The sequence below is a fragment of the Falco punctatus genome (genome assembly GCF_963210335.1).
Source record: "Falco punctatus genome assembly, chromosome: 12".
In the NCBI taxonomy this organism is placed as follows: Eukaryota; Metazoa; Chordata; class Aves; order Falconiformes; family Falconidae; genus Falco; species Falco punctatus.
Window position 1 is genome coordinate 6,912,055 of NC_137592.1, and position 21,950 is coordinate 6,934,004.

The window sequence follows — 21,950 nt, forward strand, 5'->3', positions numbered from 1 at the left end:
AACAATGTCAACTCTCTGCCTGTTTTTTCTCAGAAGATTCTTAAGTAGAGAACAATCTTTTCTGGAGTACCTACTATGCTTCAGTCTCCATACTTGGTTCTTGTTTCTTAACTATAATAGTAACAAACATCTTTTATGTAGAGGGAAGCACCAGACTATGTAAACTTGCTTTAATAAATTGCACAAATTATCAAAATGTACTCATATTTTAGAGAATTTATTTTTTAGAAAGCAAAGTGGTGAAGCACCTCTGAGCTCAGATCCTTTTATGTGTTAGATTAGCAGAAAACAAATTATTTTTTCCTCCAGGCCAGTTTCTAAATTCCTGAAATGCACAGCTTACACAGCGAGGGAATGGCCTACTCTTGTACAAACCATCTGATTCCTCCTGAAAATCAGGATAAGTTAATACATTCCACATGTTCTATGCCCCAGTTTTTCAAATTGATTATTTTGAAAAGCTAAGTAAGCCTATCTTTATTTTGCAGGAAATGTTTGGTGCCATTAGGCAGCAGTGCTGTTGAAAAGAACAAAGCTGGAACAGCTTTTGATAATGTCCTCTGAGAAATGGCCAATTGCTATACAAGTGATCCGAACAGGACTGTTTGTTCTCACTGGGTGCTGAGCACTTGAAAATTCACACTCTTCACTCATGAGCCTAAAAAGGAGTGAAATTCTTTTGAAGCCTTAAATATTGAGCCATTTTGAAAATCTGTCCCTGTAGGAACATAGGCTATATGACTATTTTACAGTAATGCAGTTTTAAGTGTCCGACCATTACCTGGAGGGCTGAAGCTTTTGTGTATTACTTGACTTAAAAAGGGGGAAATTCTGTTGCGGGATTATGTCCTATGAAGCAATACAGTCTATTTGCAGGTCTGGGCTTAGTGGGTTACCAAGTTTTGTGCTTGGATAGCAGGGGTTATCTCAGTGTGGGAAGTGAAGCCTGCATGAAACAGCTACAGGCTGCAGTCTTGTTATTTCCTGTGAGAGATTCAGGTTTAATTAAATGTTCTGTAATCCATAACAGTGTTCAAGCACCACTGTGTTTAAGTGGACAGAGAAAGTGCAGAGTAGAGGAGCTATGGAGAAAGAATATTATTCCGTATGGTTTTAAGCGCATTCCTTCAGGAGAGTAATTTTTCACATCTACTGAGTCATGTAAATAGTTATGTAATTGATTGACACTTTATATGCAAGTATCCTTCCATCCTTCTAAATTTCTCCCTTCAAACAATGCTTTTTGACTCTGTTCTGTTACTAACGTACCATGTTTGTCAGTGTTTTGGTATGCTGAGTTTACTTGACCAAATACAAAGTTTACTTAACCAAATATAAATTAATGGCCTGACACAGAGATAGGAATCACTAAGCTTGCAGCAGAGCATAGCATCTTTTTTTAATGTTGCTTTTTATGATATTTTGCTGTAAAAAAAGAACACCCAGATGTCTCTTTCTACCTCCTTATCTTCTGGCCTCACCCGTTTCTTCAGTTTGCCCATTGTGCCAGCAGTTTTGGCAATGACAGAGCCTTTGGTAGGCACTGACTTTCATACCTCTGCTTGGAGACTGACTGCTAGTGGGAGGCACCAAACCTGTTGGAACAACTGATTTTGGACAGAAAAAGTAGAAAAGAGGGGCAACCCATTTAGCAAATCATTAATGCTTGTTGTTGTTGTTTTAAAAAACTGTTTTCCCTTTCCCCAAGAAGCAAGTTTATTTTGTACAGTAGCCTCACAAAACTGGTACTGGAAAGGCAGATACATAAAGTACTAAAAAGGAATTTCAGACCATCTACCTTGAACTGTAGCAGTGTTAGACCTTGGTTGGCAGGAATAAGGAGGGGCTCTGATTCTATAGGAATGAGACCTAGGACTTCTAGTGCTTGATGTCTCACGTGGACAGTCTGTGATATTAGGCTTATTTCAGTTTTTCAGTTTAGAGGCATGAATGTTGTGCCTTCAGGTCCAGCATTTATACATGGAAGTGGCCATTTGTAAGTGCACAGTCTGCAAATAGCTGCATGGCTGACTACTTGTTTACCCTCAGCATGAATGTCTGCATGCAGAGTTTTGCAGGTGCAGCTAACACATTTTTCCCACGCTCTTCAGCCATCTCATCATTTTAGAACAGGGTCTTGTAAGTTGACATGTGATACTCTGAAGTTTTTTTAATCAACTTCACTATGCCAACATAATACTGTTTGTTTGCTGCAGGAGTTTTCACTTTTAGGATCAAGTAATTCAGTTAGTCCAAGATTTGTATATTGCCTACATCGCAAAACATACCAACACCTAAGAAGTTCCTGACATACTCTTAACAAAGAAACATTTTTATTTAAGTATTTTTTGATTTATGTTCTGATGTATTAGCATGAAGAACCCTGATGTGTCTGTATGTTCTTAAGTTTATAAAAATTAGTGTTTTGCTTCTGCATGGGAAAAACCCTGAAGTTAGTAAAAAAGTTCACTTTTACAATTTGTTCTATATTAAGAGCCTTGAAGGTGCTCTAACATATGCAGAATTAAACGGTCTCTGGCTCTTGGAGGTTGTACTCAATAAAAGGTGTGGTCAAAGTGATACTGAGTCAGTGATGGCTGAGAGAGTTGGGGTGGTTCAACTGGAGAAGCGAAGGCTCCGGGCAGACCCTCTGGCAGCTTCCAGTACCTGAAGGGACCCTCAGGAAAGCTGGAGAGGGACTTTTGACAAGGGGTATGTAGCGATAGGACAAGGGGTGATGGCTTTAAGCTGAACAAGTGTAGATTTAGATTAGATATTAGGAAGAAATTCTGTACTGTGAGGGTGGCGAGGCACCGGCACAGGCTGCCCAGAGAAGCTGTGGGTGCCCCATCCCTGGAGAAGTGTTCAGGGACGGGTTGGATGGGGCTAGGAGCAGCTGGGGCTGGTGGAAGGTGTCCCTGCCTGTGGCAGGGGGCTGGAACTAGGTGATCTTTAAGGTCCCTTCCAATCCAAACCGTTCTATGATTCTACAAAATACATTCTACACAGAAAACCATCCAAGTTTGACAAAGTTTTAGGCTTTTGTAAGAGTGTTCCTTTTATACTCAGTTTTACACCTAAATTCTCCAGAGATTTTGAATGAGTGAGCAGTGAACATGCTATGGCCTCTCCCTTCTTTCTTTATCCTTGTAGTGCTAATATTGAAGTAGGAAAATGTTAACTCTGTATTTCTGCTGCACACAAGTTTCAGTGTTCCTGAGCTATTTAAAAGATGAGAGGGGAGGTGGGGGTGGGCAGAAACTGGAATAAATAGTGGAGTCACAATTTGAAGGACACAATCAATTTGTATTTGGAGAAAGGAGACAAAGGGATGAAGCAAACAGGGTGATAAAGGAGGAAAAATGAGGTAGATGTGAGAGTCTGGAATGGAGGCCAAGTGGCTCAAATAACAGCAGAGAAACTCGCCAACTCAGCAATACAGGGAGTCTGTGGAGAGATGGAGGATGTCTGAACAGAGGAGAGAACAATCAGAAGAGGGAGATGTTTCGAGGTGTGTGTGGAAGGTGCAGAGAGGGCACCAGGCGTTTATACATACAGACCCTGGAAACAGGAGAGGAGAGCTGCCTTACCTAGTGATGTTTGGTAATAATGGGTGAAAATTAGTTTCCATCAAGTTGCAATTGTGTTTTATCATAGAAGAATACCAGCAGTTAAGCCAGTACATTCTTCTGTGCCTGTGTTATTGGTCCTCTAGAGAATTGCCATCTTCACCCTAGGGACTAGGAGGTGTTGCTGCAAATGTTGTCAGAAAGATTAGCAGAAGATCAAGGGCAAAAAAAGCTCAAATATAACCTGCATTTAGGTTCAACTTTGCTATTTGTGATTCAGTCCTAAAAATATGGCTTCAGTGTCCAAAGCTTGTCTGTTTTCTGTTCAGCTATTCTCAGTTAAAGCTACGGGGTAATATCTGTAACCTTCATTTCACCTAAAGTGCTGTACTTTATCAGGTTACCTCATGCAGATAATTTGAAACCTTAAAAACTGGTAGAAATAGGTAGCATTTTTTTTTCCTTCTGCAATGTAAGTTTTTTGTTGCTTTAAAATTCAAGCATAGACTTCTCTTTTTTTTTTTTTTTTTTTTTTTTTTTGTCTATGGGAAAACAGCAGGGCCACATGAGGGAATTCCATATTTATTTTTGGCACTTAATTTCCATGAAGGAGGAGGATCCTGTTGACGCAGAACACTTCTTTCTTTTTTTTTTTTTTTCCAACTTGCAAATGTTATGGAAGCATTAAAAGTTAGTTCCTTGTCAGGATTCCAAAATAGATGTTTGCGTAGTAGATTTGATGTAATATTTGTGTAACTTTGAAAACAGTTTTCGGGCTGGTGTTTCATAAGCAGGATATGAAGCCGTATCATCAGAAAGAGTATTACTTCTCAAATGCGTGTTGCATATACAGAATTGATCACCTTATAGACAGATAGTATACCACAGTCTTGAAGGCCATGTGCAGATCATTAGTAGTGTGAAAACAGAGGTGCATGCAGTTACAACTGTTCTCCTTTTCTATGTAAAATAATAGTTTGTGGCAGCTAAGGTCTCATGCTTAACTTACCATGATTTTACCATTGCAAACCTCAGAAAGAGATGGCCTAAAGCTGGAGAACTAGAGCTTGGGAAGATAAAACATCATATACAGGAAAAGTAATTTTTGTATTTTGAAATAAAACCCTCACCTGCACTATCTGAAAATCTGTAGAGATGTAACTTATTACCACCTGTAGGAAATTACTCCAAAATACTCCTTCTCAAAGAAAATTGACTGAAGAAATGCTTTAACTTCAACCTTCCATTTCTTTTGAAAGAAAATATCAAAGCAACAAATAAACTCTAAGAGGCCCCTTGGATTGCAGGGTTACTTTCTTTTCCAGTTGGTGGTTGTTAGCAAAGTCAATCGAAGTGGTGGTGGGACAGGGAAGGGAGGGTGTGAAAACGCACTATCCTTTTCAATGCAAAACTTTTGGGGGGCAGATCTGTTCTGAGGTGGGTCAGCACAGCCTAGCAAACTCCCAACAGGTACCTAGGACTTTGTAGTTAAAAGACTGTGTGGGAGACTTACACTGTGTTGAGGAGTGATGGAGAAGTGAGGATCAGATTTTACCAGGCTTCTAATTTGGTCTCCAGCAGTGCAAGCTAGCAGTTGTGCTGCTGAGGCCTAGGCACAGACAGGTGTCTCTACACACTGGTGATCACTTTCTTCCAGCTCTGCTGGTTGGTGTTGGAATGTAAATTTTCCCTGAAAATGAGGTTGTCATGGACAAGCAGTACTTAGTACCTGATAATTCTGAATTATTGGGCTATGGCTTAATGTTATTTAATAGATAAATAGAGAAGTCTGTGGTATTTCCAAGGGCTAGCACAGCATCCATAGAGCCTGTGTGCTGCACTATAGCACCTGAAGCAGTTGTCCTCCTGACTTCAACTTTGACTGCCCTAGTACTTTTCCTGTACTGGAGAAACCCAAGAACAATGCCTATTTTCCTACAGGGATATTGGAATGAGAGTTGGATTCATTCCTTTTCTTGATCTAGCTTTTGCAGCCCATTTAAATGGGAGAGTGATTAGACTCTTTGTGAGGAAATTAGATATTTAGCTGTAAAACTGCAGATGTAGCTATTTTCAGAAATCTACCCACCCATCCTTGTACAGCTAAAAACGGCTTGTCTTGCCTCAGACAGAGGGTTGACAAAATATGCAAGCTCGCTAGCCAGTTGGGCTAGGCTGTCTTGCCCCTTAAAGATTATACTGCTGGAATTCTTTTAAATACTGTTCTACACAGAGTCCATGCAAATTAGCTAATTACCAGCCTTCCAGACTCTCAGGCTTCCGTGAGTGCTGAATAGTGGAACAGAATGATTTAATTTCTCAAACATACTCTCTTGGCACTTTTGCATGCAGAATATGTTGCTCTAAAGTATCCCTTGATACTAGATCCTTGGCAGCATTCCAAAAGGTGTTCAAGTTAAAAACCATTCAGTGTAATTCAAGGGTTGGTAAACCTAGATTTGTCACCTTCCCTGCGTCATGTAATTTTGCCATCTGTAATGCGGGTTTTCCTCTTCTTTCTCAGAAGTAAAGAGATGATTTTACGTGTTTAAACTATGAATCAGAGAGTATAGCTGGCACTGGTTATGCATGTGATATTCTCTTGGGAGAGTAATTAAACTGAGGTGAAGTGATCATAGGAATATTAATTTATGCAAATTCATTATGCTTAAAAAAAGAGAAGACTATATAGAGTTCTCAGTTACATTAGTAAATGAGTGTGATTATCTTCCATTGTGATTATCAGTTTTGCATTGTGCTTATTCTAAACTGCGTGCTGCTGTTAGAGACAGTAGTAGTGCACTTTAATTTCCCATTGAAATTCTTGTGAGAGTTTGTATATAGGGTACAGGAACATTTTGGCTGCGTGTAAATTATTTAAATCTCAGAGTTCTGGGATGTGGCCATATTTAAGCTAACAGGAAAAGGAGTGTGGTCAAGAAGTTCTGTTTCTCCTCAGTAGCTTGGTCCAAATCCTAGGAACACTCTCAATATGTGTTAACTCGTTAATTTTACTGCAACTATCAAATAAATCTAAATACAGGCATAAGCACTGGCAACTATTAGCCAGCCAGTTCTATTAATTGAAACATGCTGATGTCATTGAAGATTCCTTCTTCAGCTGCATGCTTTAGCTGTCTAGATGCCATTAAAAAAAAAAAAAAAAAAACAACAAAAAAAAGCCCAAAACCCAAAACATGCCTTAAGCCACGGTCCGGAAGGATTAATGTCTACATGTTATTTATAATAAGCTTTGAGAATCGAGAGGAATGTGTAGGTCAACTAATTATACGTTGTTGGTTGCCTGTCTGTCATCTTACTACAGCGCTTGAATGACCAGAGATATTGCAATTTCAAATTGAGAAAACTGACTTCTTTTTCATTATGTTTAATGGTTAAACAATAGTGTTCTTTCCCTGTTAAATGTTAAACAAATACACAAGTAAGTAATTGGAGTTCAAAAGATCAGTATATTCTGTGTATTTCTTTGCTTAGCAGATGTTCCCTTGTTGCGTCTTTTAAGAAATGATGAACTGAAGCCCTATTTCAATTTATTTCGACAAGCATCAGTCTGGTAAATACCAGCATAAGCAGAATACCACCCTCAAGACACAGAGTAGTTGCTAGGTGAAACTAACTCTAATATATGTAGTTAACTCTTTGTAAGTATTTTTAAGTCATAGTATTGGCAACATAGTTGGACCTTGCTAATCACGTCTTTGTTTAGTTGGGACTACATGTAGATCTGTCTAAAAAAGCTCATGTGTTCTCATTCTTCCTTCATTCCTTGCATCTTTTTAATCTAGGCTGAAGCTGGATTGAAAATTTTAGGTAGTAAATCTCATGCAAATACAATAATTTATTTCAGTGACCTAAACATGATAGTAAATATTGTGTGGAAAAGTGCTTTGGTCCCCAATTTGTTTTTTGTTTTAAACCACTAAAAGCCCCAGTCTGGAACTATGCTATTTTGTTGTAGCCTGTAAAGGATTGTGTTCCTTTTTTTTTTTTTTTTTTTTTTTTTGCATTCTTATAATAATTAATTTCAAACCAGTTAGACTAAATTTAAAAAGGAAAAGTATGTCATAATTGTGTAAACTGGAAACTTATGTAGCAAAAACATGTACCAGTTTTCTTTCAAACTTGTAATGGTCCATTCTTTAAGCAAAGTATTCCCAGCCAAGTTGCATAAAATGGGATGCTGGCCTTTCAAAATCACTTCTGTCCACTGGCGCAGCACATGCTGATATCTTAGCTGTCACAGCACGTGTGTTTTGTCATTTCTGACAGCCTGCGCATCTCAGTTCCTGATTATAGGCCATACTGGAAATCAGTATTTTTAATTACCATTTGTGTTTGGGTGGGAAAAAAAAATAAAGTACTGTGAACTTTCCTGAGTTCTTGAATTAATATCTACTGCTGAGTTTTCAAAGAGCCTGAAGGGAAGGTAGGTACTACTAGGTGTCTTAAGAAATTGAGACAGGTTAATGCAAGTCCAGTAGTAAAGCTAACTATCATGCCTGTCTTGGTATTGGGTTTTTTGGTTTTGTTTTGGATTGGGTTTTTTATTACTAGTCTTCCACATGATTTATGAATAGTAATTATTGGAGTTTTTGTGCTTCCTAAGTTTAGGGTAACAAAATTCTAGGAAAAATTTGTTGGACTACCCAGTGTTGGGCACAGTACCTCAGAAGAAGTGTGATCCCTGGACAAGGAGTTTAAAGGAGAGAGACAGTATAATTAGAGTATGAGAAAAGAGGAAAGACTGAGTGAACTAGGATTGTTTAGCCTAGAAACAATAGAGTCTTTTTATTCAGATTGCTAGTTGGATTTTTGATTGCATTCAGTCATCGGTTAGAAAAACTGATAACTTATCTGTGTCCAGTGCTATTTTTTGTCTTTTGACATTAACAATGTTTCTGTGTGCTCTGAGATTGCTAAGGGACAATAACTACAGAGTAGCACTAAACATTTGCTAAGCAGCCATGTTCATTGCCTCTTTTCAGTCTTATACATCTACAGCGTGACTCGTGACGAGCAGCACCAAACAGCAATGCAACTATTCAGAAACAGCTTTAGATGGAAACTGAAAAACTTCATTGCTTCAAGAGTTTGTTTCAAATTTGTCACTCAAAAATGTGTGTAGTTGAAAACAAAAAATACCAGCCATTCACAAAGGGAGGTGGTAGTAGTCATTATCCACAGGATACTATTTTGTAAATACAGTAGCATCTTGGTTTTTTTGTTGAAGTTTCCCTTCCTTAAGCCTTGCCTCGTAACTGTCCATTTCCTCAATGGCCATTAAGGTACAGAACTAGACACCATTGGGTGTCAGTTTTATACTGACTGTACTGATGTCCGTTGCTGTCCCTTGTTGCAAATGTAGTGCATGGAGAGCAAGCGATGACTGCTCACTCTCTCCCAAAATTAATGTTCTTGGTATTTGCCCCTACCTGAGGCCTCTACGAGACATCCTGTTTGTTACAATTGTGCAGCAAACATATGACATATCGTTGGAGGCTCATGCAGTGGCCAGTTTTGGTGCCTCCCTCTGTGCTGTGGGGTAGGTTACAGGTTGCTGGACTTGTCCAGATATCTGTTGTACTTCAGGACAGTGCCGGTGGGATCTGCAGTTCTTTTCTGCACATGCATGGACAGATCTCCTATGGGAGTGTTTTGTTTTTTTCTTCCGTCAACCATCTGGAGTTCTTGTAGGCAGACTTGGTGAATTGCATCAGACAAGCAAAAATACCTGTGCTTCATGAGCAGTATGGAAGTGTATTTTCAGCATGTCACCTTCCAATTACCTGCCTGCTTGTATCCCAGCAGAGGTCTAGGCTGTGTCTGGGGTTCCAAAGAATCATTCGTTTTTGGATGCCAAGTGTCTGCTAACATGCCAGCACTCTACAACAAAAGCACAGATGTGAAAATTCACTCCAATATCTTGCCCTGAGTACTTAAAAGCATTATGAGGCTTTGTCTGCTGTGTTTCTCTGCTTTCTGCTGGGTGCTTCCAAGTTTCCAATTGATTTATTATTATTGTTATTATTTTTACTGTTATTACTGTTGTTATTGTCTTTGTCAGTTGTGACATTACTTTTTTCCATAAAGTGACAACCAGGCAATGAAGCAGATTAACTGCCTGTCCTAAACACTGTGTGGCGTGAGCATGTTGTCATCTGTCTCTCTCATTAGTCATCCCTAACATTAGATCATTTGATCAGTTGAATAACTTTTAGATAGATTACAGTCTGAAAATGATCATGGGAAGATTGATCATTGGTTATCCATGTGTTTTAATTACTTGAGAGGTTTCTGCAAAAAGAGAAGGAAAAAATCCATGTACCGTGGTGTCTAAGGTAAAATATATGGAAATCTCTTGAAGTGGGGATTACTTAAACAAGGAAAAACTTTTTCAGGGTAAAGGACAGTGAAGCATGTGAATAGGTTGCTTGCAGAGTTTGTTGCCTTTGGAGCACTAAAGGTGTTTGTGCAACACTTAGTCATATCAATCAAAATGGCATGGGTTTGGCCTTTTCAGGGGCTTGTTAATAGAGTAGATGACTCTTCTGAGTCTCCTTCCATACAAGGGCTTAATGTCTTTTTGGGGTTTTATTTGGGTTTGGTTTTGGTTTTTTGGAAGGAAGAGGTATTCTGATGAAAACTTCTTTCTAAATAAACATTCAAAAGATGCAAATTTCTGTTTATTTAGTACTGTAGAATTTGGTGGCTTTCTATCTGAAAAATGCACACACCTTTTAAACACATCTTTCATTAAGCTCATGTCATTAATTTAACAAAGATGTGTTGAAATTGTTATACGTTAACATTCAGAGATCTGCAAAACTGCCTGAAATCAGATATTTACTGACTTACTGAGATTTATTGTCAATCATTTGTTACAACTAACAGCTGTGTCCCTTTGCCCAAGACTTGCAATCTTCTAAATCCTTTAAAAACAATTAAATTGTGTAGAAAAAATTTTAAACGGTTAACCAATAAAATGAGGCCTTTCAAAACAGTCTCTATGCATTGAATAATGCATATTTTATATAAATATAATCTTTATATATATGTATACATGTTTATATATAAAATACTAAAATACGCTGTTAAGGCACAGGCCATTTTGAATGTGGTTGGCAGCACATCAGAAGATAAAACTTTCTGATTACTTTGGACCCTTTAGTTACTAAATGTTGATTTTAGCAAAGTTTACTAATTTTGTACAGAGAAAGAATTTGAAGTAAAGCTACCCAAAAGCTAAGTTCTTATCTAGTAGCAGAAGCTGTACTTGTTAATTTTTCCAAGCATGTAGACGACAGCAAGGGTTTATGCTGAAAAAAAAAACAGATTAAAGTGAAGCTAGTGTTTATGCTTCATAACTGTAGTTCACCACTAGTCACATCTTTTTACAGTGACACTTTGATATGCTACTATACTTGATGATATCTTCATATTGATTTTAATCTGTCCAATCTATTTGTATTGTTCCCCACTGTTAAGAGTTCACTGCCAATAGGAATAAAACTTGCTACCTTTAATATGACTGAAGCTGTATTTTCAGGCAATGACCATTCTGGTAAACCACTCACAGTAAGAGTATCTAATAACGATGATTTAATATAGAGGGAATTACAGAACTAGGCCAAAAGTTTAAGTCTTGCTATAAATTACAGATTCCTCTGTGGCATTTAGATTATGAATATGTGGAATGTATCTCAGGAAACCGGTTCTGGATTGAAGCATATTCGAAGCGTGGAATAAGAATGAATGAGAAACCTGCAAGTTAACATGAAAATATTGCAGATCCAACACGATGACATTATGAATTTTACTTGGCTCAGCTATTAGAAATGACAATTTTGCTAGCTATAATTGAAGAGTGCCAAAATGAAGTAGAAGTGGGGTGCTTATTTAATCTTTAACTAGTATGATAGTGGAAATCTGTTAGACATTTCTGTGGGCGTAATTCTCAAAATAGAATGGGGTAAATCCCATGATGACAAGAGCCAAAAACATATGCTTTATACTTGGAAAGATCTTCCAGGCTGTCCTGGAAGAATATGGTAGGTACTGTGGCAGTGTGTGACATTCAGAAAGTTGACCTTATGAAGAAGTCAAGAAAAATTGTTAGTAAGCATTTGTGACGTTCAGAGCAGTGGACTGGGTGATCCAGGTAGAATTTTGATGCCAGGAAGAAAATGGCAGCGTCCTCAGTGTACCTTTGGTGGAACCAGACTTTCAGAGACCTGGCTGTGCTTTCATGTGGTTTGGATTTCACGCATTACTTGGACCAGATTTGCAATTGTATTTAAACATGTAGTAGTAGTACAAGTAACAATTCACTGTAGTTTAAAGAAGAATGTGAGTTAGCTGAGTCTGAGGTGATTCTGGCTGTTCCACTAAACATCATCATCATTATTATATCCCCATGCTCCTGTGGAAGTGTAGCCCGTGGTTTGCAAACCTGTAGGTCAAGTAGCTGTATACATTTAAATGAGCAAACTTCTCCCAGCTGGCTATTTGGGTATATATATGTACTTAACTGGAAGCAGAAGTTTAGTGGTTGTGCAGTGTCAGATTAGGTGTTCTGATGAAAATAAACCCTGTGCTATATAAATTGTGCGTGATGGATGATAACTAAGATTATTCTCTTGGGTAATCTCTGTTTTCTGCCATTCATAGCCTTTTTCTTCGCTGAGAGGGGTCTGTTTTTGAGGGAAGCTATCTGACCATCTAACGAACAATGCTGTATATAGTCAAGTTTATTACTGTACTAGAATTTTATTTTTAAATCCTGAAGGAATGTAAAAAGGAAAATTTCCTTCTACCTCTTAATCTTTTTGTTGTTTATTGGTTTTTTTAAAGGAATATTTGAATGCATATGCAATATGCTGAAATTAAGCTAAAAACATCAAATGGTTCTTAATTTAAGACCATTGATTCCTTCTGCTGTATCTCTGGATCTCTAGGTTCTGTATGCTTTGAGGTAACATTCTATTGTAAATGAATTCAATACACAAAACAGGCAATGCAGTTTAGTGAGACTTGCTAGTAAGGCATAAATTTCATTAAGCAGGTGGGACTGCCCTGGGAGGAAAATCAAAAGTTAAACCAGATCCTCTGGTTCTTCGTCAAGGTATATATCCACTGGGTTTTCAGTCTCTGTGACATTCTACAGCTGTATTTTCTTGTCATACTTCCATTCAGCATCAGAACTCTATGTTAAAAAAATATTTGACTGTATTTACATTGAAACCATGCAAAGACCTTTTATAAATGGCTTATAATTAAGAGCTGAGCAAAATTTTCACAGTGAAACCAAATGATACTGGCTAATCTTTATCTGGAAATTTCCCAGGTTAGTGATTCTGGATCCAGCATCCCTCTTTCGTTCTGCTAGATCTATATTGTTGGGTTTTTAGTTGGTTTTCCTTTTTTTTTTTTTAACCTATAAGCTCTCTTCTGTGAGATTCATTTTACACCTATCTCAGATGTTTGGCAAGCAACTTTTTTTTTTTCTTCCTCTATCAGATGAACAAAATATAATGCCACTGATGCTTCAGATGGCTTGTATCACTTGTGACATGCAACTGCCTCAGAGTACATTATACTCATGAGAAATACCTGTTACTGGTAGAGCTTCAAACTCTTCATGCAGCCAGAACTGTATGAAACCATGCAAACTAAATTCTCAGAAAGTATCCAAAAGGAATAACTAAAATTTATGTGTGTGTGTTTGCATTCATTTATTTGTCTCTAATCTGAATGATATTTCGGAGACAATCAGGTCAGATTTCCAAGGGCTTTGGGTGAAGCAGAAAATGTGAAAATTGTGATGAAATGAAGTCTCTCACACGGGTTATACTGGCTGATCTTCTGCCAGCAGAATGAGCAGGACTTGGATCCTTCACACTTCTCAGGTGTCCCGCTATCGCACTTCTCTGTCCCTTTGTTTGTAATAGGGACACTGGCCTTTTCTCTGAAGTTGACCGAAGAGTTTTATTTCTTCTCTGTATGTTGACTGTTAGCACTTGTAATCGTTTACTTATGTCTTTTACAGAATATGAAAAAAAATAGGTTTGACATGCCATTCAAGATGTTTTTGAGATGGGTCACTTGCATCTAGCAAGTGGGTTGCTTACATGGGAACAGGACAAACGCCTTATGGGGTTGGTTCTCTTGGGTCCTTCCTAAGAGGTGATTTGTAAGCTAACACGGGTCAGAGTCAGTGCGGAAAAATGTGTGCTTTCTCACGGCTGAATTTGCTTTATTTTCCGGAGTTGCAGTTGAAACTTAATCTTTCAACAATGGTTTTGTTGAAGTAAACTTTCAGTTTCAGAGGCTAGAGTTCAAACCTGGGGTTTGGGTTTAACCTGTGCTTTGCTGAAGTAATCTTACCTTGTAGCGCACCTGCCTGGAGAGGCTCATAGTTGGAAGACCGAAAGCTATTGAAGACTTGCATTTTCACCATCTTGGTTTGTTATTTAGGGGGACAGGTGCTGTTTCTGTGTTGTGAAACTGAGTATTACATCAATACTACTAGTATGGAATAATGTATGGAGGATTCAGCAACTGCGGGCTGTTATTCTGAACAAAGGCAAGTGTTACTGAAGAGTGAGAATATTACTATAGTCTAAAACAATCTCTGATTGCTTCAAAGATTGCTTTGTGATATTTTAAGGGTTTCAGCCAGCCTGTTTTGAGTGACTGTAAATGTACTGCAAAGCAGCATGCACGCTAGTGTTGCAGCAGAAGGTGTGTTTGCCCTACATACATACCATAATGGGTAGAAATACTTAAGATCCCTGGGCAGGCACTGAATGAGGTGGAAGCAGCCTAGCTGTAGTAATGTGGAGCTCTGTGTGGCTGAGAAGTGGACTAAATTAACCTGCACAGTGAAGTTGCTTCTAGACCCCAGAAAACATGGCACAGCACTGCCAGCTCAGAGCTTGCTTGCACATCTACATGTTATGCTGCACAGCAGAAATGTATCCACTGAAGACTTGAATGAAAAATTCTGTGCTGTTGTAGTCTGAGCTACTTTTTCGCTGTTACCAGCTTGTGTATCAGGTACATCTGATCTTTGACCAAGGTTACTGCTCAGAGACCACCTAGTTCCAGTTGGAAAAATCACTTAATTCATGCCGGAAGATTTTTGTGTGTGAACAGAATGGTGGATTGAGGCATCACATTCTCCAAGAATCCTCTGTACTCTTGATGTAGGAAGAAAGGGATGTGTCTTAAAGCCCATGTGTGAAAACAAGGAAAAAACCCTTCATTTTAAAAAAAAAAAATTCTTGTTTAACATTGACTGAAATTTTAAACATATAGCACAAAATTGTCAAGAATATTTTTTATAAATGTGTAAACTGGTCTTATGGCATTTTACCTCTGAAGCAAGTCTGTGGGGACATGTCTTAATTTCAGCCACAGATAGGATTACAGAGTGGGTGGCTTTGCTTTGCAGTGTAGTATTGCTGTTAGACTTTGTGTTCCTCAAGTTCAATTTGTGGCACATGCCAGAGACTACAGTAGTAGTGGTTCAGGTAGCATGTCTGGAACTTTTATTTATAGTTGTACCTTTTTGTTAGCTTTGGATCTTGTGGCAGTTTTTGTCCTGGCATATATCAACCTGGTTTATATCCTGGTTTCATACTTCTCCTCCAAAACAAAGCCAAAACTTCTTAAGAAAGGTAGGTTTGGATAGAAATGATAGTACTTTGTGCCTATCAGGACCCAGTCAAAAGGCAAAAGGAGGTCTTATTTCTTTAATTATAACATTACTGTCCCTTACAGAAGCTTGAAAAGAGCAGCCTTTGTTGCCTAGATCTGATAGTTCTGCCACAGTGATGCGTTTGCCTGAGTAACTTATTCTTTCTTATCTTTGTGTGAGTTTGGATTTCCAATAGAAAGTGCGGTTTCTCTGGTTATCACATCCAGTACCTGCATGACCTTATATTCAACCTGATTTTCAATATTACTGTCTTGAACTTTACAATCAAGTGGTTCTTTAACTATAGCTTCAAAAACGAACTAAGAATAAATTTTGTCCGTCTTTGTTCTGCTTAATAGTTCTGCTATCTTTTTTGTTCACACAGGATTTATTAAAAAGAAAAAAACCAGCTCCTGAAAACATTTCAATTTACTAGCTATGGTAGCTGTAGCTGTGGTTTTGCTTTTTTATGTTACAGTGAGCTAGTTCTTATATGCCTTTGTAAACAGGTTAAGTTTCTACTTAGAGCAGAGTTTGCGGTCTGTTGTAAAATTTACAGAAAGAGCAAACTTGTTTGAAAATGGGTAAATCAGACCAATAGTTCTGACAAAAGGTATTGCAGAGAATCAATGCTGAGAGAAAGCATACTCACAGCCAACCAGTTTTCAAAATCACAATAGTCTTTCCCAGTGGTGTGTGTGATACCAGCTTGGCTGGCCCAGTTATCACAGTTTGCTGCCACCAAAATTGTTGGTGCTCTCGCTTCTCTCATCTTCTCTCAGCCACATGCTACCAGTCTTTCCTTTATGCTGGTTCTGGTCACGACCTGATGCCTGTGTGACCAAGGATACAGTGCACAAAGCTAGCAGAAATTAAGAAGTGAATAGCTTTCCACCACCATACACAGATGAACTGGCTAAGCTGGGATCACTTGGGCTAGCAGGAAATGGATCCATCCAAAAGGAAGAAGCGAGGGGTTAGGACTGCTCTTTTCAGTGAGAGGGAGTTGGATTGACTCCTTTTATCGTCCCTGACTACTCCAAAAGGGCTCATGGTTTTTTGCTGGCTTTCTGAACAAGCAGCTGTCTGTTGAATTTTCCCGTTTTGTCTGCAGTTAGGTTACTCTGGTTACCTCTGATAAGTGTCTCCAGCACACACTGCTAACAGTTAACTTGAAAACGGTGGTGTCCACTGCTCTGCCCTTTTACAAATCCTAATAGGTTGTGTGTCTTAATGTGGTTAACCAAGGATACTCTGAGGTAGCACAGTTCATGCTTTCTTACACACAGATCTTTGTGTGTTAGGTTGTATACTGCAGTGAACAATATTATTAACACTTACCTAGCCCATGCTATCGAGAATTTTTGAGAATACCGTAGAAATGCAACTTTGGAAGGGAAAGCTACAACTATAAAATCTGTTCTTTCTGCTTCTGTGCCAGCCACTTCTGTTTCAGGAGAAGCAGTAGCCTATTCTCTGTGCTGCTTTTGTCTCTTATCCAAAAAACCTTGCCAACAAACTGGTACCTCAGTAAGCACAGCCTGGGTGCCTGCCTTCAGGAGGCTTCTGCCAGCTGCTCATCATAAAAAAAAAACCAAAAAACAAACAGGAAAAAGCCCCCACACCCCAAAACAACAACCAAAATCCCACCTGAAAGCAAAGCAAACCAAACCACTACCCAGAAAACAACTTGCTGACCACTGTCAGTATGACTTGGGAAGGCATGGGGCTTTCCAGAGAAACACCAGCTGGGCCTATTCCCTTTTCCATACATATGCTATTTCACTCAGATGCCCAATAGAACTGCATGTATGGAGCAAAGAAGGGGTTTAATTCAGCAGTGCCAGGATTCTGCAGAGCACCCTCTAACATGCATGGGAACTGTGCAGAAACAAAGATTGCAAGAGTGTGCTGACAAAAAGAAGTATTTATTGATCTAAACCCTATATTAATATTTATTTTAAGAAAACAAGCAAAGAAAAAAAGAAACAAACCCCAAAGTACAACCTTCCTGATGCAAGCTTTCAATTTGTAAAGTGTAACTCACCTATAATGTGTAGTTATACAACAGAATCACCTTTCCTTGTGATGAAAAACCCCATTCTTTTTTTTAACAGAGGGGAGCATTCTGACTCAGAAAAATAGTAATTTAAGGAGACTGGAAACCAGAAGTGCTCAGTGATGGGGTAGTACTTTTACTGTACAGATCTTTCTGCTCACAGATTTTTAATGTGGAAAAGCTGCCATTTTCTTCCCTTGTAACAACCTTCCTGTAGGTATTCCCAAGTCCTTGATTGTTTTCTTGTGGAGTGGTCAGTTCTCTCTTCTTCAGATCCTCTGACTGGCAGTGCACTTTGTGGTTCGATGACAGAGAAGAGTTAGTTAGGGTCTTGGATGAGGATGAAGATAATTTTTCAAAAATTATCCTCAGGATGTTAGGACTGCTCTGGGAACAAATGGGGTGCAGGAAGATGGGAAGTGGAACTTTGATATGTAATTTGACAATTCACTGGTGAGCGTGCCAAAGCGGTTTCTGTCACATCACATTGTCTGTTAATTCTTTTGGCAAGTTGTATTTCCTATGGGAGTCAGCTACAATGAATGGAGTCCAAAGATAGTGTTTCTTCTTAAGCTTTTTCCATGGTATGCAGCTTAGTTTCCAACATACAAGTTGCACATGCTGACAAGAATCAGATGCACCTGTTCCTTGACTATGACCCACTGCACAGATGCAGATTTATAGAGCCTAAAAATCAGGACTGAAGGGTGTGTACCAGTTAAGCTGGGTAATTTCACTGTCAAGAGATATTTTTAGTATAAATTATATGCTTGCATCTATGTTTAGAGTGATTATAATTATGTCAGAAGTTTTGTTATATAAAAATAAGCAGCTGCTAAAGACTAAGGCAGCTAGGAACCACAAAGCATTGAATGCACTGATTCACATGTGGTAATGCTTTTTCTAATGTGCCCATTGGGATTTCTTGCCTAAACTTTACCTTTACTGCTTGCTTCAGCAAAGCATCTTGCTCTATCAATCTTAACAGAGCTTCTTCAGTTATATTTCTGCTTTTCTTAGGCACTGGACTGTGAGAGGTGCTCTGTCATCATCTTCTCAATAACATCTGCAATTTGATTATAAGCTCCAGACTTTTCATTACAAAGCAACACTACACAGTATTGTACATATATACTGTATATATACACAGTATATCTAAATTCTTCACGTTGCATATAAATTATATGTTATATTTTATAGAAATACATATATTTGTTTTAAAATATATATTTGTCATATTAGGTATATATAAGATACTGTGTATATATATATACACACATATAATATGTATATTCTTCACCTTTTCCCTGGGCTTGTCTCTAAAATCCCAGAAGTTTTATAAAGATACCAGGAATGCATTCGTTGTATGTATGCAGAAAGTGTGGCTTGCAGCAGTATAGCATGCACATCATTGTGCTTAGCAAGGAAGGAGCAAAGAGGTTTGCTAGCCAAGGGCAAAGAGCTTTCTTCTTTAAGCTTTCAGTCAAAGAACAGTCTAGACATTTTTATCACATTAAACAGTCTGGAGCATTTAATAGGTATGTGACAGGAAGAAAAGCAGTCTGAACTAGCTGACCAGTTTTCTTATGGGAAAAGCCTTCTGGGCCCAAGTTTTTATTCTTTGTAATGGTAGTTATTATGCTGGAAATGCTTAATGGTGGAATACAAAGCAAAGCTGGCTTTAGACAAGTGAAAATGTTATCCTCACTTTCTGTGGGGTCTGCTGTGCTTCGTGTGTGACACTGCTATTGATTTTGACCGGCACCATACTTGATAAATGCATGTGCCACTTGTTCCGAAGTTGCAGGAGGCCAGAGTGGATAGTGGTAGCATTGGTATAAGTACCACAGAACACTTCAGTGCATGCAGCCAGTGCAAATGGCAAAACATTTTCTTTCTGTCTGCTAGGGTCCTTTTATCATTTTTTTTTTTTGTCTAACAAGTTGCATCTGCTGATTTCTACTGCATCTGATGGCTTCCAAACAGACTCCTCTGCCTTTGACCTCCACACTCTTGTCTAGAATCAGTTCTTTCACCTTCCCAGGCATTTTGTCCACACAGCCCTTGGATAGTCTGCAGTACAGGAGAATGCTGAACTCTTGTCTCTGGGAGCCCTGCCATTCCCACTCTGGAGCTGTCACAATAAATAATCCCATGCTCCTGTTGCCTGGAATGCTGGCACTGTTCTTGCCACTTCTTTACCCCACACACATAGACACCAGTGTTTTGTTTTGTTGGTCAGTCTTAATGTATATTGCACCCTGTTCCTTCCTTTCCAGCCTTACTGCAGAAACCCAGCTTCATACTTGGAATAATCTCTAAAAATATCTTGGCTTGTGCTATCCCAAACTGCTTCCATTTCATCCAAATGGTATCCAAACAGCCTACTGTTCTAGCATTGTGAAGATGCTGCCGCCTTCCCTTTTCATTTTAGCTATATGGCCTGCTTGGACACTCCATTATTCTGTTGAAGCAGCATCAGTGTCAGACACCCCATACCTGCTTTCTGTATTTTTTCTGTTCTTAGTTCCTTCCTCCTCATTTCAATTCTTGTGTCTTCTGCACATACCTGTTTAATATTTTTCTCCCCTAATGGTTGTCCAGAATCAAGAATGTCTTCATATTCCAGCATGATGATGTGCATACTCTCACCTTTCTAGGGAGAGAAGAGAAAGCAGTGCTTATCTTCTGTGTGAGCATGTTCCCTTCTGTACCCGTCTCGGTATGAGTGTCCCAGTTCACCCCGGTAGAAGTGGAGGTCCAAGCAGCAGGTGACAGTAAAGAACAGTGATGAAGAGACTTGGAGGAGTAACAGCTTCCCCTTTTCTTTCCTGCTGTTCAACATTGAATTGCATCTTAATGTTAGGAATTTAGAGAAAGTAAGTCCTCTGACTCTGGTATCTCCAGCTGGTCCAGAAAAATCTGAATAAACTGAACCTCTCAGCATGCTGTAAAGCCTGTTGTTTATTATGAGATGTCAAATAAGTGTTCAAAATGGGTTGTGTATGCCAGCATGCCATACCAGCAGTCCTGATTGGCAGACTGGCTCTCCTTTTTTGTCTTCATCCTGGACAAATAGGTTACATACCAACACTTTTATTTTTATCCCTTTTGGAACACTGTGTCAAATCATCCATTTGGAGCAATACAAAAATTGAGATGCCTTTCTTCCAGAAATTTTCTTATATATATTGTGAATAGCTGAACAGCCAAAATGGATACAGCACAAAGATTTGGAGAGGCTGCTGGCTTGCAACACTCTTCCACCCTCTCTTCAATAGCTGACATGCCTGGGTTTGTCCTATTTTTTAGACAGGCCATACGTTAATATTCAGAAAAAAAATTAGTGACATCATTCTCAAGTAATGTAAATAACTGAATACCTCAGTAATGAGTATATTAGCACTTTAAACTGTTTTATCAGATAAACTTACATCAGATGTCTCACACAGTCTCATTTTACCCCAAAGAGACAATCATCAATTCAATCATGACTGATGTGACAGGAACCATAGCACAATGTCAAGAGAGTTGTTTTAATATTTGATCAGTAGAAATGTATATGCAGACTGCATGGTTTCTCTGAGACAGGGATTAGTGAAAGAGACTGTGATGCTGTATTTTATGCACCCCCATCTTCTGTTTATGGTTAACTATGAACTTCTCAGCTAAAAAATTGGTACCTTTTTAAAAAAAAAAATAATCTGTGGTTCCATCACCTGCACAGTGTTTCTTGCTCTGTCTCCATTGCTTTTAGGGCTTCTGAGCAGTGGTACAACAGCCATTTAAAAAGAAATCTGGCTGAAACAAATTTACAAGAAATGCTTACCCTGCCACCTACCTATGATAAGGAAGTAATAATAGTAATTTAAGTTCAGAACCGGTTGCTTTTCCTCTTGAAACTCTAGGAAGTTAAAGCTATAAATAGTTGATAACCTGGTATATCTTAAACATGGCTGTCCATGTTTGGACAACTGTGCTGCTGGAAAGGGGGCTTTTAGATTTCCAAATGATAGGCAGCATTTTATTTTTAGCCTTATATATTGTGCTTAGAACTGTGGCGATTTCATCTTCAGCAAAATACATAGTTGTTTATTAGCCAGTTTAATACTGGATGTTATTGGTGATTATATAATGTGTATAACATAACTTTTAGCTTTGGGATGTCTTGCTATCAGTGTTTTCAAACTCTCCATGTAGGTAAATAATTAGCATCACTAAGTGTGTAATTAAGACAAGTCTTGCTAGCCTCATTCTTTAGAGGGGAGAAAAAAGGAAAATGGGAAATGGCAAAGTGTCCATTCAGGACTCCAGAGCAGCCTGGCTAAACATCAGCTTTAACCCAGATCCCTTGACTTCCAGTTTGTCTAAAGGGGCTGTGTTTTTCCTGAACAATTGGTGATGAATGTTGTTTCTGCATACAACAGGTAGAACATTTGGGAGTGAGGGAAATAAACAAGTTGAGCCTATACGACAATGTTTAGGCCAGGCAGTTTATAATTATTTTGCCCTCATTTGTTAAATGTCATCCTGATTCATAGATCTGCTTTTTGCTCAGTGATGTTGAAGTGCGCACCAGGAGCACCACACGTGTTTCTTTGCC

General features: G+C 38.6%; 1 protein-coding gene across 4 annotated transcripts in view; it reads left to right on the forward strand.

Moving 5' to 3' along the window:
• The window catches only part of PLCB4 (phospholipase C beta 4), a 234,272-nt gene that overhangs the window by 108,340 nt on the left and 103,982 nt on the right, over positions 1-21,950 (forward strand). The window contains exon 4 of one of the 4 annotated variants that reach the window (XM_080407727.1): positions 20,008-20,226. The exons of the other annotated variants lie outside the window; for them this stretch is intronic. The gene's annotated coding sequence lies outside the window, so the exon portion shown is untranslated. The remainder of the gene's footprint in view (positions 1-20,007; positions 20,227-21,950) is intronic. 4 annotated transcript variants of the gene reach the window in all.